The sequence below is a fragment of the Lepisma saccharinum genome, chromosome 9 (assembly GCF_977018435.1).
Source record: "Lepisma saccharinum chromosome 9, izLepSacc3.1, whole genome shotgun sequence".
In the NCBI taxonomy this organism is placed as follows: Eukaryota; Metazoa; Arthropoda; class Insecta; order Zygentoma; family Lepismatidae; genus Lepisma; species Lepisma saccharinum.
Genome location: NC_139237.1, coordinates 45121415 through 45136030, shown reverse-complemented (window position 1 = coordinate 45136030; position 14616 = coordinate 45121415).

The window sequence follows — 14616 nt, the reverse complement described above, 5'->3', positions numbered from 1 at the left end:
ATTCTTCCGAGCGTAATCTTCCCAGGAATGGGGGAATTTTGAAGCAAAATTATCGCGGGCAAGGGAAAAGTGTCATGTGGCAGGGACAAGAACATAATTGAACGCTTGCAGAGGAGTTGAAAAAGAGGTCGTTGACCCTCAAACAACTAGATACAGTGGGGGGTAGAAAATTGTTGGCTGAGCGGGAATTGTTTACCGAAATGACAAGGACCAATTCTAGTCTAGATCGCGTCGAGTGGCCTTGGTGCGTGGAATTTATTTAGAGGCAGCGTGTGAACACAGTAGTGAGTGGATTGTATTTTTGTGAATGATATGTGCTGTGTGTTGTGTAGTGAACTGAAATGAGGGACATAATTAACAAGCTGTCTTTTCGGCTTACGAATTACGATAAGCTCCAAATCGTTGTGGATTTTTCTTGTATGTCCACTTTATGAACAGATAAGCCAATTGGAATCGGACCTACAGTTAAAGTGGTATCTAAACCACCATGCATCGAACCCGGGACCCCTTAGTTTCAAGGCAACGACGTTATTACTGCGCCAACAAGGAGTACCCGAACTTAAAATCGTGAAAATAGGTAGGTTGATTTTTTTTTATTCTCGTATATAGGCCTACAAAATATTACACAATATGGGCCTCTCATTTATGCAAATAAGAATGAAATTCTTGAAATCCTTTCCTTACTGACAGTGTACATTTCCATGTTTTATTTATGAGGTATATATTTTTAATCATAGAGTCACATCACTTCAAACCGCCACCCTAAATGAGTTAAAAGAAACAAAAACACCCCACCAGCAATTTTTTCTCCATTCGAACACTATGATATGGTGCGATAGCCCAGGTTCTTAACCAAGTATACGCCACTGATATATATATATATATATATATATATATATATATATATATAATCAAGATAATAGCCTGTGAATTGTTAAGTTCAGATCCCAACTTCGGGGAATAATTTCCAGCAGCCGAGAAATTTGAAAGAATCATATTTTAAAATCTTTCAATTTTCTTCACTATAAGAGGCGGAAATATGTAGAAACGAACAGTTTTTATTCAAGAAGTGCAAATGCAATAACTTGAAAGGAAAATAGTGTGTGTAATTAGAGATTTTCACAGCTTGGAGAATTTTCTAAGATTTCCCGTCCTGAAAATTTCCCGGCCTGGTTGGGAAGTTTACTTCTTCATTCCAGAACTTCGAGATTATAAAAATCCCCTTTCCAATCCCGTCCGCACTCTCTTACTTAACGGAAATCTTCATGATTCATTAGAATCTCTGGCGCAAAAAGTCCTGTTGTTATCTTGTTGAACATGGCAGTTAATTACTGTTACATACAGTATGTAAGTTAAATTACGGAAAACAATCTTTTTTGTATTATAATATCGCTACAATTTCTCCATTCGTATTGAATTAACTTTTTTTCCAGATAAAAGGGGAGCAATTGTTCCTTACGATTGGCGTGGTACTCGTAGCTACTGTTTCCATACCACTCCCATATGAAATGGGAGTGTATAAAGGCAGCCCAACATTTTTCTCTAGACGAGGGGAATGAGGCTATGGGGGAGGGTGTGCTTAAACCGCCACGTGAGTTAGTAGCGTAGTTACCGCCCAAACCATGATTTGAACCCGATCAATCATCTTTGGTATGCGCTAAAGCGTCGATTGCGTGTCGGATCCACTCGACCAAGAAACACACGTCAACTATTCACCATGCTACAGGAAGAATATAAACACATTACACAAGCAGTTTATCAAAACTTATACTCTGTTCTATCTATCTTCGGAGCAAGGCCGCGCATAACGGCAGAGAAGGGGAGATAATCGAGTGGGTAGAGCGAAGCAGTGCATGCTGCTCCGAACGCTAGTAACTGCAGTCGCTACCCATCCCCCTGCACGCAATCCTCACGTGTTAATTGGTGCAGCCGTCTCGCGTCACTGTCTGCGCAGAGACTGGTTTTCGTTCGCTTGCTCCAGCGTTAACAAGGACAGAGTATAGTGGTGAGCCTACTCCGAAGGGGAAACGTTGAAATTATAGTAAAGAGAGGTTCGATATCCTATAGATGGGTTTCATGTGACGTCAAGATGCTCACATTTGCCATGCTTGCGGCCAATTATTTATTTTTCATATCCACCACCTAGGGTTTGTTACATCTGCACCAACTGCACGTTTGTTTTAAATCACGAATGTCTGCGTTAGTATCTCCCGCCCACCGTCTTGAATTCCGTATAATTACAAGATTGATTGATTGATTTAATTGTGGTTTTAAGTCCACTTTATGCACAGTAAAGCTAATTGGTACTTTACCTACAGTTTAAAGTGGGATCCGAACCACTATGTGCCTCCACCGGGTATCGAACCCGAGAACCCTTGATAACAAGGCGAGGACGCTACCACTGCGGCATCTGGGAGGCCATATGATTACAAGAACTGGCCTCAATCATGGCTGCACGAAGCCAAAATTCAACAGTTTGTGACGTCGGGTGAAACACACCTATAACTGTACGACTGGTGCATACGAAACGAACAATGGATGTCCTGTGGCATCTACCGAAAAAAGGTTCTTCTTGTGCCAATGTTCGGTGTGTGAATAAGGAAAATAGATTGATTGCACTCACAAACATCCATGCCCAGGCCGGGATTCGAACCCGGGACCCCTGGCGCCGTAGCGTGTAACGAAATGAGACAATTTCTACTAATTCGATATCCTTTACTCCTCTTTATCTATTAATAACAATCATGTATAATATTGTTAAGTATTTCTTGTTGGTAAGTTACGTAAATACTGCTAGTTTCACAATAGTTCGAATCTAAGCGTTTTGAAATCTCAAAAAGTTCCTCACTTTATGAACAATTTGCTTGTACTTCACAAAAAGTTTGCTCACTTCATCACACATTTGCTTACTTCATGTACAATTTATTTACTTCCAGATCAATTTGCTTACTTTACGAGCAATAGGCTTATTTCACGAACAATGTTTCGCTGCACACATTTCACATACAATATTGCTAAGTATGTTATCGTGATGATAAGTTGCTTATGCACTGCCCGATTTATAATAGTTTAAATTTAAGTACTTTGATAGCACAAATATTTTTTTTTGAAATTCATGATCATATTTGCATACTTCGCGAACAGTTTGTTTACATCATGAAGAATTTTCTCAATTCACATTACAGAACATCAGTTTCTATCACGCATGGAAATTTAGTTATATCACAGATAAGGGTATGTATAGCTATAAGCAGATTTGGAAAGAGGCAGGAAAACATATGCACTGACCTCCCGCTGAGAATCGCCATTCGCAAGAAGTTTTGTAATAATCCGCTAAGAGGCGCTGAGAGGCAACTATTGCACTCTTGCTTCCACTTATTTTGCGAAAAAGAATAAGAGATGGTGCTGCTGAATTTCACTGCTGTCGAGTTCAAAAACTGATGTCACCTAACTGTGATTATATTTTACTTTATAAGTAGTGCATTTGTGGCAAATAAAGCAAAATACTATATCATTTCGCGATGCATATCTTGTGTTTTCTAGGTTAGAAGATGCAAGTAGCACGAAGGATCACATACACAAATGGTACGTATATCAATGGTGATATATGTCCATTATAGAAACTCAAGATTCATGAAATAACATGGTAAATATCTTGAAGGGTGTTCTACAGCATACGCTTTAATTTACTATTAAATACCAAAGGGCTATCATAATTTGTCAAGTTAACATTAACATTATATATGAGGAGGTTGCGGTCGCTTGTCATCCTTAATTCGTGTGCTATGTTATCCAGAAAATGTTAACCGGTAAGGGTGAAATGGTTTGATTGATTGATTGATTGATTGATTTGGTGTTTTAAGTCCACTTTATGCACAGTAAGGCTAATCGGGACTGGACCTACAGTTTAAAGTGGAATCCGAACCACTTGTGCATCCACCGGGTATCGAACCCGGGACACCTTGATTACAAGGCAGCGACGATACCACTGCGCCATCGGGGAGGCCCTAAGGGTGAAATGGATAGAACATAATTTTGTAGGACATGATTGTGACGGTACAGAATCATGTATGCCGTCTTCAAAAATAACAGTTAACAAAAAAAAAACAATAATTAAAAAAATTGCTCGGTTTGTTTTGTCTAATTAAATATTAATTTTAGACTTGATGCAAGACTTTAAGTTTCTCCCTGTTTGATTCCCTAAACTGAAAGTAAATTTCTACTGCTTTATTCTCAGGTTTTTATCCGATTATTTATTTTAAAATGATACTGAAATAGCATGTAATTTCTATTTTTACTTTTAAGAAAAACTTAAAATGGTAATTATGAAAGTGCTGCGCCACCTAACAAGCAATTTTGTAACTCAGATTACTTAGTCCTGTAATCGGATTACAAATTATGGATACTCTCGTTTGGACTCAAATTGAAAATTAACCAGTAGAACTACACAAAAACGAGTTACATTAACATTTAGTTTTTATTCAACTCAGTGTTAAGCTATGGACACCAAATAATATTTCAAGTATGCCTTCAATGTTTTATCATCGTGCAAACAGAAAATCACAGTTTTTTTGTGTTTTCCAAACGACCGCTTTCTTTGAAATTTTATAAATAAAATGTGTGGTGTGATCGCGATGAAATTTAAATACGGTGTAAGATTTTAATTACAATTCTAAATTTTCATTTTTTTCTAATTGACCAAAACAAACGTTCTTGTCAATTTTGTGAAACAATTTTTTCTTAATATTTGTTAGTCCTACAAATAGGATGTTGGCCTTGTTTTGAAGCTCTTTTGCATTGGTCCCTGAAACCCATTACAACTGTAAACTCACACGGAAAAAATGATTACAGATAAATATTCAACGTGCTTTGAACGTGGCACCACCGCAAGCGCAATCCGACTTGCAGTGAAAATGAAGCATATTCCAAGGCGCTGTTGGGCGGCTCCCGTGGCGGAGTGGTTAGCACGTTGCGCTGCAACACCAGGGGTCCCGGATTCGAATCCCGGCCTGGGCATGGATGTTTGTGAGTGTAAATTCATCAAGATCATAACATCATCACTCATTCCCATTTTTGCAAATTAGCAACAATGTGGCAGAAATGCGAAGTAAAATAAAGCAAATCAATCAATCAATAAACCACAGCTCTGTTGAGTCATGTTAGGACAACGCATGCCTGAAACTTATAAAATTTCAATTTTTGTTGTCCTCACGATGATAAAATATTGGAGGCATACTCGAAAAAAAGTGACTACTATGAATTAACGCAGAATTGAATAAGCAAAATGTTTTACGTAACTCTTTACTATATAGGTCTACACTCCAGTATCCATAATTTTTAATGGATAGTAGAATGTATATTTTTTAAAACAAAAAAGAGATTGCACTTGCAAACTGCAGACATCCTGGATAGAACAGTAACGCAGGGGGGCCCAAATATCGTCCCCTAGTCACTTTTGCGTACCTGTAGACTGTATCAAATGACGAAAGACCTCCAACATTTTATATTACCTTCGTCAACTACTTCGTTACCTGGAAACCAAGCCAAAGAGCTTGTATAATCTATTGTTAGTATCAAAGCAAATTAATTTCGCAAGTACTCAAATATCGCAAAACAAAACGAGAGTGTCAAATTTCGTCCCGCCAAAAAAGGTCGGAAAAAAGAGGGTAGTAATGATTTGCCAAGGTAGCTGCTATTCATGTTACTTAAAACGCCGTTACAAAGTATGAATGAACATAATTAGTCGAAAGTAGCAAACTGAAAACATAAATTTAGCACAACTCAAAAACAATATTATGTTTACTTATAAACAATAAAAAAAGGTAAAGTGTTCCCCTGTGCATAGCACCACGCCATGAAGGCGTATAGGGGGTGTGAGGGGAACGCCCCACACTTTCTTGATCCGGTCGTGAGTGGGAGTGATGTGATCAGCATCACGCCCCTGACCGCCTTTACCCCCCAGGGTTTTCCCCCAGGTACCCATGTTATTCGACGCTGGGTGGTAAGCATAAGTTAATATTTTTTTGTACGATGATCCTTTAGCCTTCCAAGCAAGTATCACAAATTAATTTCACACAGTTTTTGGCGCCGGAGCATGTTTCGTGGAACCGTATGAAACATATGTGCAGAGGATCCCGTGGTCGAAATAAGAAAAAGGAGGGGGTCGAAATTAGGAACAACCCTCAAATTAACATGGCGGTTCTTACCTTTTCAACAAGTGACCTTAACGGAATGCAACGCACACACCCTTCTATATTGACAACATACCTACACGAATGACATGCAGCGAACATAAAAGATACACTCATACAGGGCGTAAATGACAGCTGACAATGATTGATATTGCCTGAACTAACCTCGTCACGAAACCGAAACTTCTTCGTTACACCGGACCAAAAATTTTATCTATCACAAAATTTCCACAATTGGCACTGTTAGCCTTTCCCAAGCCTGGAGTGTTGGCGCCAAGTGCGCTTCAAGCTACAGGGAAAAAATATCGATGGGACGATATTGGGCGCGGGAACGAAATTCGGGCCTCCTACCTTACCTACGAAAACATAATGCTTGTATTTGTCTTGTATTGCAATCAGTAACACCTTCTATTCTGCAGTGGTTGAGTTCCTATTTCGAACTGTAGCTCTACTATCGCTCACTTTATCTGAGCATATTGAAACTTTAAAGAGAAAGAAGTTTTACTAGTGGGAGTACAGAATCATAGCACATACTTTGTTACTGAGGCCTACTATTTCGATTGTGCCTCTCTCTCTATATATCACTATTAAACCCCTCTCCCTCTCTCGTGCTCTCGCCTTCTTACTCCAATCTCTCCCTCTCTCTCTCTTTGCTTCCCTCTCACTTCCTCTTTTCATTAGTTTCTCCCTTCTCTTTGTCTATTCCTATTTCTTTACAAGGAATGTATACTATTTTGTGACATTCGAACAGCTCTAACGCACAGTGCTGTGTTTCAGAAAATCGAGCGCATGTCGTAACCATTTTTCAAATTTCAGCATACTGTTTATTAGATTTAATGATTCAGATAGTTGTTTCCATCTTACTTACAAATTTGATGATATTGACTTTGACCTGGGACACCAAAGAGACAGATCATCAAGATGCATGGTTCTTCCCGGCATTTCTGCTAGCACAAACAACTAATGTGTGTGCGTGTCATAATTTTAATCCAAATTAATTATAACATTTTTTTAAAAAAATTCTAAAATTGATAGCGTCATTGAAACATCCCCCTTAAGTGCGTGTTTCGATTTTATAAATTGAGTGCGTAACCCGAGCTGTGTTCGGGGTTGCAATGAGTAACGTTAAGCGGGTTGCCCGAGCTAGGTTCGGGCAGGAAAGTTTATTCCAACTTCAGATCGGGTCACGAGAATTGTTCTCGGGAATTGTTGTGTACACTATGCGGAATTCGATGTGCAGTTGTTTTTGAGATAGATAGATAGAGAGAGAGAGAGAGAGAGAGAAAGAGAGAGAGAAAGTGAGAGTGTGTGTGTGTGTACCTTAAACCTAAATTGGAATTGAAACTATTGCACACACAATTTAAAATAAACTTTCTCACTACATTGTCAAGGAGAGAGAGGGAGAGAGAGAGAGAGAGATAGAGAGAGACAGAGAGAGAGGGAGTGAGAGAGAGTGAGAGTGTGTGTGTACCTTAAACCTAAATGGGAATTGAAACTACTGCACACATAATTTAAGTAAACTTTCTCACTACATTGTGAAGGAGAGAGAGAGAGTGAGAGAGGGAGTGAGAGAGAGTGAGGGAGAGTGAGAGTGTGTGTGTACCTTAAACCTAAAAGGGAATTGAAACCACTGCACACATAATTTAAAGTAAATCGTATGTTGAATCTTAATCCCAGTTCAGCGAGCCCCCAGTCCGCCCCTGTTACAGAGGGCACATGACTCTGGACAACATTATAACACAAACATTCAAGCAAACTGTACAAAACTGTACAAAACGAAATGTATATAAGTATGTACTACTGTATATCCATTTAAAGAAAATAATTCCCCGCTACGGGAACATTGACTGGATCTGAAATGCACAAAAAGCCGCCAAATTCAAATGCCCGAGCACAACTCGGGCTTCCCGCTTAAGGGGTTAAATTGTACATTCATCGTTACATGTTACTTATAGAATTTACCTTTATTTATTAATATATATTTTGATATGCCACTCTACATTTACCAAGTAATTTTGATCGGGTCTCGGTTCCGTTCTATCATTATTTATTTTGTCTACATTTTGTTGTAGTGGTTAGCACAGAACGCTACGACGCCAGGGGTTCCTGTTACGAATCCCAGCCTGAGCACGAGTGTTCTTTGTAGGTGTCTCTTCATCAATATTATCATATCATCTTTCATCCTCATCGTCGCTATTAGGCATAAGTTGCAGAGAAACGACGTTATTTAACAAAAATTACATCAAATCAAATTTTATCTGTTTCCATGGATATCGTTTTTTAATGCATGTTTATTGTCAATATCTCGATATTTGCAATTCATTGATAGCCTATTTCACAAAATAAATAAACTACATTCCGCAACAGCCCTCTGAAGGCCGGCCCTGCTAAATGGCTTTTCGTGGGACGATGCGTGATGAGCGCATCGGATCCCATCGCCGCTGTTTTCTGGTTTTTCGGAGGGAAGCCTGATATTGCTTTCAATTAGCTCGTCAATTGCCCTGACGATGCTGGATCAACAGAGAAATTTTGGGAACTGTGACCAAGGATCGAACCTGCTACCGCCAAAGCCAAAGAGCAATTTTCAACCTGACACAAGGCAGGAACATGCTGACGTCATTGGCTGCAAGTGAAAGGAGCAGGATTGTTAAAGGTCCAGAAATTTTCAGTAAATTTAATTCCGGTCCAGCAGTTCTGGACCGTAAAGAACCTTTTTATCTGTAAAGTATTTCAATTCGGTCCAGGAACCATTTTTCCGGATGAATTTAAATACGGTTCAGGAAACTTTCTTTCTGGAGGGATTTAAATACGGTCCTTTAACCTTTTTTCAATGACACAATACTAAACTTGGACCGAATTTAAATTGTGCTGAAAAAAAGGTTGTCGTCTTGACAAGGACTGGAAGAAAGTTGCTACAGATGTCGGTGAAAATACATTTCTGTGTTTTTGAAAATAAATTTGAATTACAGAAACATATAGGTCGATATTTTAAAATAATTATCACAATTCTTATTTAGCTTATGTATAGCTATTTGAACTACTGCATTTACACAAGAACCGTATTTAATACAACCAAAAAATTTACATATGTCGTATACAATTATGAGAAACGTAACGTTTTTAGGAACATATTGGAAAACGAGCTGAAATTACTACAACTTAAACGCTACCTTGCATTGCCTCTCCATTAGCACCATTTTCCGAATTGTCTGCCAAAAAGAAATATAAATTTTAAGAATTTTAGAGTATAATTTGATGATTGCTTGACAACGGAAACTCTTGACATTATGCCACATCAATGGTTCGTGTAGAATGGTCGACCCACGATCTCAACACCGAAGGCTTCAGGTTCGAGTCCAGTCAGCACGGGTTATGACTTTCTCAGGATGCTTTTATCCAATCACGAGTCATCTCTTTGCTTCGATTAGGAAAAATACCAAAAAGTTGACGCAGATTAAGTAATTGTGGTGAAATTGAACATGTGCAAAACCAGGTTTTGACAATATGGCGAAAATTTGAGAAAAAAACTAATAATTCAGTAAACGTTTGATTTCAGCGAAGATCAGTTTTTGAGTTCTTCTAACATGGTCATTATACAGTAATAGTATACGTACGTAGAAAAACCTTTCCAGAAGTATAGGGTATGTTACGTGGTGGGTATGTGGGATCGAAAGTAGTGGGTGTAGCTCATTCATCAATCATCCCCAACGAATGGCATACTCGCTGTTTATGGTAAGCTTGATGGTAACGTGCGGGAGGTAACAACTATGTACTTAAATGGAAAAACGCAACACTTGAGTGTAAACCACTATAGACTGGATCAGCATGGTGAATGCAATGTGAATGTCTTTCACTGTATGGAAGTGCTCCCACGAGGTGTTGAACTATGGACTGGTCAATTAACTAGGTGTCTGTTTGTAGTGCAAGTCTGAATGCTCAGACTTCACTCTCCTTCTCCTACACTTTTAGCTTGTACTTTTGCACCCTCTGACTGATTGCTTAAAACTGCTTCCATGACCTCTCTATCCTCCCAGATATTTATTCTGCTCGAATTTAGCAGAATTCAGACCTCTGGCCTCTTCCTGGTTTTTGCCTGTTTACATGTTTACGCCGCTGGTGACCAGGAAGAGTTTAAGTAATGTCTTACACAGCAATCCTGATTCACAATTCCTGCCTGGAAATGATGGCTGAATATCTGGGATTTGGAAGTTCATTATGTTGATATTTCTAATTATGTTATAGATCGTTACGATATATTATGGTCTTTGGTATTGGAATATGTTTTAGCTACCATACATATGTATGGACTCAATTTATGTGTGTAGGGCCTCACCGATGGCGCAGTGGTAGCGTCGTTGCCTTGTAATCAAGGGGTCCCGGGTTCGATGCCCGGTGGAGGCACATAGAGGTTCGTATCCCACTTTAAACTGTAGGTCCAGTCCCGATTAGACTTTCTGTGCATAAAGAGGACTTAAAACACCAAATCAACCAATCAATTTATGTGTGTTTGTGTGTTTGTGAGACAGAGAGAGAGAGAGAGAGAGAGAGAGAGAGAGAGAGAGAGAGAGAGAGGGATAGATAGAGATAGAGGGATAGATAGAGAGAGAGATAGATAGAGAGATAGATAGGGATATATAGAGTGAGATAGAGAGAAACATATTCTTTCTTTGTATGTTCTGTTTGTGAGATCTTGTGAGAGAAAACAAAAGTATAATTGATGTTAAATTGAAAGACACGACACTGTATATTTCGTCATGTAAAATTAGTTATAGAAATATTAGATTTTCCAAGAGCAGTATAAAACACGTAAAGATACTTAGAAAGTTAACAAAGTATGCCATTATCTCACTCTTTTATGGCTGTGGCTTAGTTTTTTTCGGATGCAAGAACAAAGTATTTCTTGTGCTATGTACAGAACTGATTTGAGATTGCATCTTCTTTCTTCTTAAGCTATGTCTTACATAACGCGCGACGTTACAGCCCCATAGCTAGATATTTAGACGTCCTAGGCAGGATTGTGGTTTACCTATATCTGCAACGCCCGCACTACCGAGCACCGACATTTTATGTGCGTCCTTTGATATTTTCTTCATGTACTATGTTTTATGATTTTTACATACTTCTAATTTTCAAAACAAAAAAAACATCATTAAAAATTTTGTAGATTATATTTAAAGATTCGTAGTTTTATTTTAAAAAAATAGCAAGTTTAAGAATATTTCAGTTATTGTCTGAGGAACATTTTTAAAAACGTTATACTAACTATTATTACTACTTTGGGAAACAGAAAATTCCAGTTGTGTGTTGCCATAATATTAGCCTACCAGTAAAAGATGCTTCATCGTCGTCGTAGTGGTAACATCGCTTCCCATTTCGCCGAATCACCGAACGACACAGAGGCGTATTATATCAGATTTCACACCTAAGTAAAATTTTTGACGAAAGGGGAATTCCCGTTTTGCCGAATGTCTTTCGCCGAATATTTTGAATGAGGGAAATTTTCCCTCCACGGGGGAATTTCAGGTGTTTGAGGCCAAAACGCAGCTGCTTAACTTTCGTAATCGCCATACACAACTTCGGATTTTTTCAGTGGCGTAGTGTATTTGGTTTCTTATTGTTTTGCACAGGTGTAATTGTTTGTATCAGGACAGTACTGATTTTTTACGTTATCTTTTTGATGAGATCATTGAGAACTCAGGAATTTTCAAGCAATGGGGATAATTTCCGTTTCAATATTTAAATGTCCCTCCACATTCTTTATTCATAACTTCCAAGGAAGATAGTAGTTCTTGGTGGAGTCCTACACCCCTAATTAATTAAAGTAGCAGATTCTTTGCTGACATTTTCCTCAGAAAAGAGTAAGAGTTGAAAAAAAAACTTGTGTTGATGATTTAATTCACCACAAGAAATCTAGCTTCGTTACCCTTTGAAAACAATAAAATAGAACATTATTTGAATTTATAACAAGTTTCTGATATCCGATTATCTAAACCTATAATACATTCATTCACTTTCATCGTCAATGAAGATATATAATGAGTTTTTGACTTGGTTGGAATATATTTTCCCTTCAGTTCCTGAAATTTCCCGGCAGAGGGAAAATTCCCTCGCCTCAGAATATTTGACGAAAGGGGATTCGGCAAAACGGGAATTCCCATTTCCCATTTCGCCGAAGATTTTGCTTAAGTGAGATATTTGTCTCTAGGGCATTCGGCGAAAGGTGATTCGGCGAAACGGGAGGTAATCTTGTAATCAGGGGTCGCATGTTCAATACCCGTTGGAGGCACATGACACAATTGTTCGGATCGCATTTTGAACTGTAGATCCAGTCCCAATTACCCTTTCTGTGCATAAAGTTGACTTACAACAATAAATGACACACACACACACAAGTACAATAATAAAATGATTAAGAATGAGTTGAGAATGTCAATAAGCAATATATGTAGAGGGTAAGTCTGTAACTTCCTATCAATCTCATAAATCGGACAGGATTTATGACAGAAATCTTTTCGTATATTGGTAGAACGGGAACATCATATATCGTGTCGAATGGTTTCTAGGCACTTGCTACTCTTCAATCGAACAAGGGTTGAGTGATATCTTGTATGTTTTCCTTGTATCCTTACCTCTGGCAAGTGTAAATTTCTCCGTTATATATTTTGACTTTTGTTGATTGATTGATTTGTTGCTTTAAGTTCACTTTATCCACAGAAAGGCTAATTGAGACTGGACCTACAGTTTAAAGTGGGATCCGAACCACTATGTGCCTCCAGTTTTGACTTCTGTGCACTAGGCTTCAGCCTCCCCCCCTCCCACCAGCCTACTCCTCTCTATGGACCTGCATCTTTGTAAGAAAAGTATATTGGACGTAAAAATAAGGAACGGTTAAAATACTGCCACGGTTCTCTCGATTGAAGAGAAATTCGGTGGTGACAAGTTCATCATGGCCTCACTTTCTGTTCTGGCTGTTCATTGGCTAACAGCTCGCCGCTTGCAAATTCCATGTGCATTCCCAATGCGTTCCATAATTTTCTGGACTAGGACGAGAAGACAGGAACCGCGCACGCAATGACACTCTTGGTTGTATATTATTCAAAATACATTCCCTGTGCTTCAATACATTGAGTGCAACTCTCATACAGCTTGCCAAAACACTTCTGGAAGTCTTTGACGGGAATAGTGTTGAGATGCTCGGTTGAAGCTCTTTTGAATGTCTGCAACAGCATCGAACTGGGTCCCTTTCAGACGCAATTTCTATTTCTGGAAAAGGAAGTAGTCAGGAGGAGACACATCAGGAGAATAGGGGGGATGCAGAAAATCCCCTTGGAGGCCAAAAACTGATGGACAAGCACAGAGCAGTGACTTGGTGCATTGTCAATCAAAAGGGACCATGTTGCTTCTTGTTGGTATTGTTGGCGTACCCGTCGAATTCTTGTCCACAGACGCTTCAAAAGCTCAAGGTAGAACTCTCCTGTGACCATCTGTCTATTGGGAACAAATTGTCTGTGAATGATACCCGTGGAGTGAACTTACATCGTCTTGATACCTACGGGTGAACTTTCTTGAGTTTTGGGGACCCTAGGCTCTACCGCACAGAACTGTGGTACTTTGTTAACGTCCTCATATTTGAAACACCACGTTTCGTCACAGGTCACGATATTTTTCAGGCAATTGGAATCCCTGTCCGCAGCCCAAATCAGGTCTCGGCAATGTTGAACCCTTTCGTTTTTCTGGTCATTTCCGACACGGTGTCCTAGGGTGGTGTCGCTTGTGTTACTGTAACTTTTAAGAATATCCTTCCGCAACGTTCAAATTTACATGCAAGAGAGAAAAAACATCAGGGTTATTGGAGAAGGGGTGTTTTGCAAATCATGCAATATGTAAATATACTACGACATCGGTCCTGAAAATATGGGCACACAGTGTATAAGAAATAAGTTTCTGTATTCGAGCCCCAGACTGAGCGTGTCTTCATCAATTTCATCATATTTTTACATGTTGTGGCATTTATTTAAAACGAAATATGCTACGAAAACAGAAATAATTCTCAGCTTTTACTTTCAAAACTAAATTTTACAAAGAAGTATTTTCATTGTATGTCTATCCAGGGGTTACCTACTCCCCCAAGGCCAAAGGCGCATCCCCCCCCCAAATTCATGACATGCGTCACCAAATCATGTCCTGCGTACCTCCCCCCAAATCATATTCGCGCCCTCAAACCATATCGTAATCTCCACAAAGCATTTAATTTCGACAGCGTGTCTACTGAAAGTAACTTTTTTCTTAGCTTTACCGAACACTATACTTGATCTGCCCCTCGAACCTAAACAGGGGGCCCATCACTCAAGATCACCCCTAAAATCTTTCATCATAATCAAGAATATCGCTTGTGTTGTAATGCAGCTACAGTATAAAACATCAC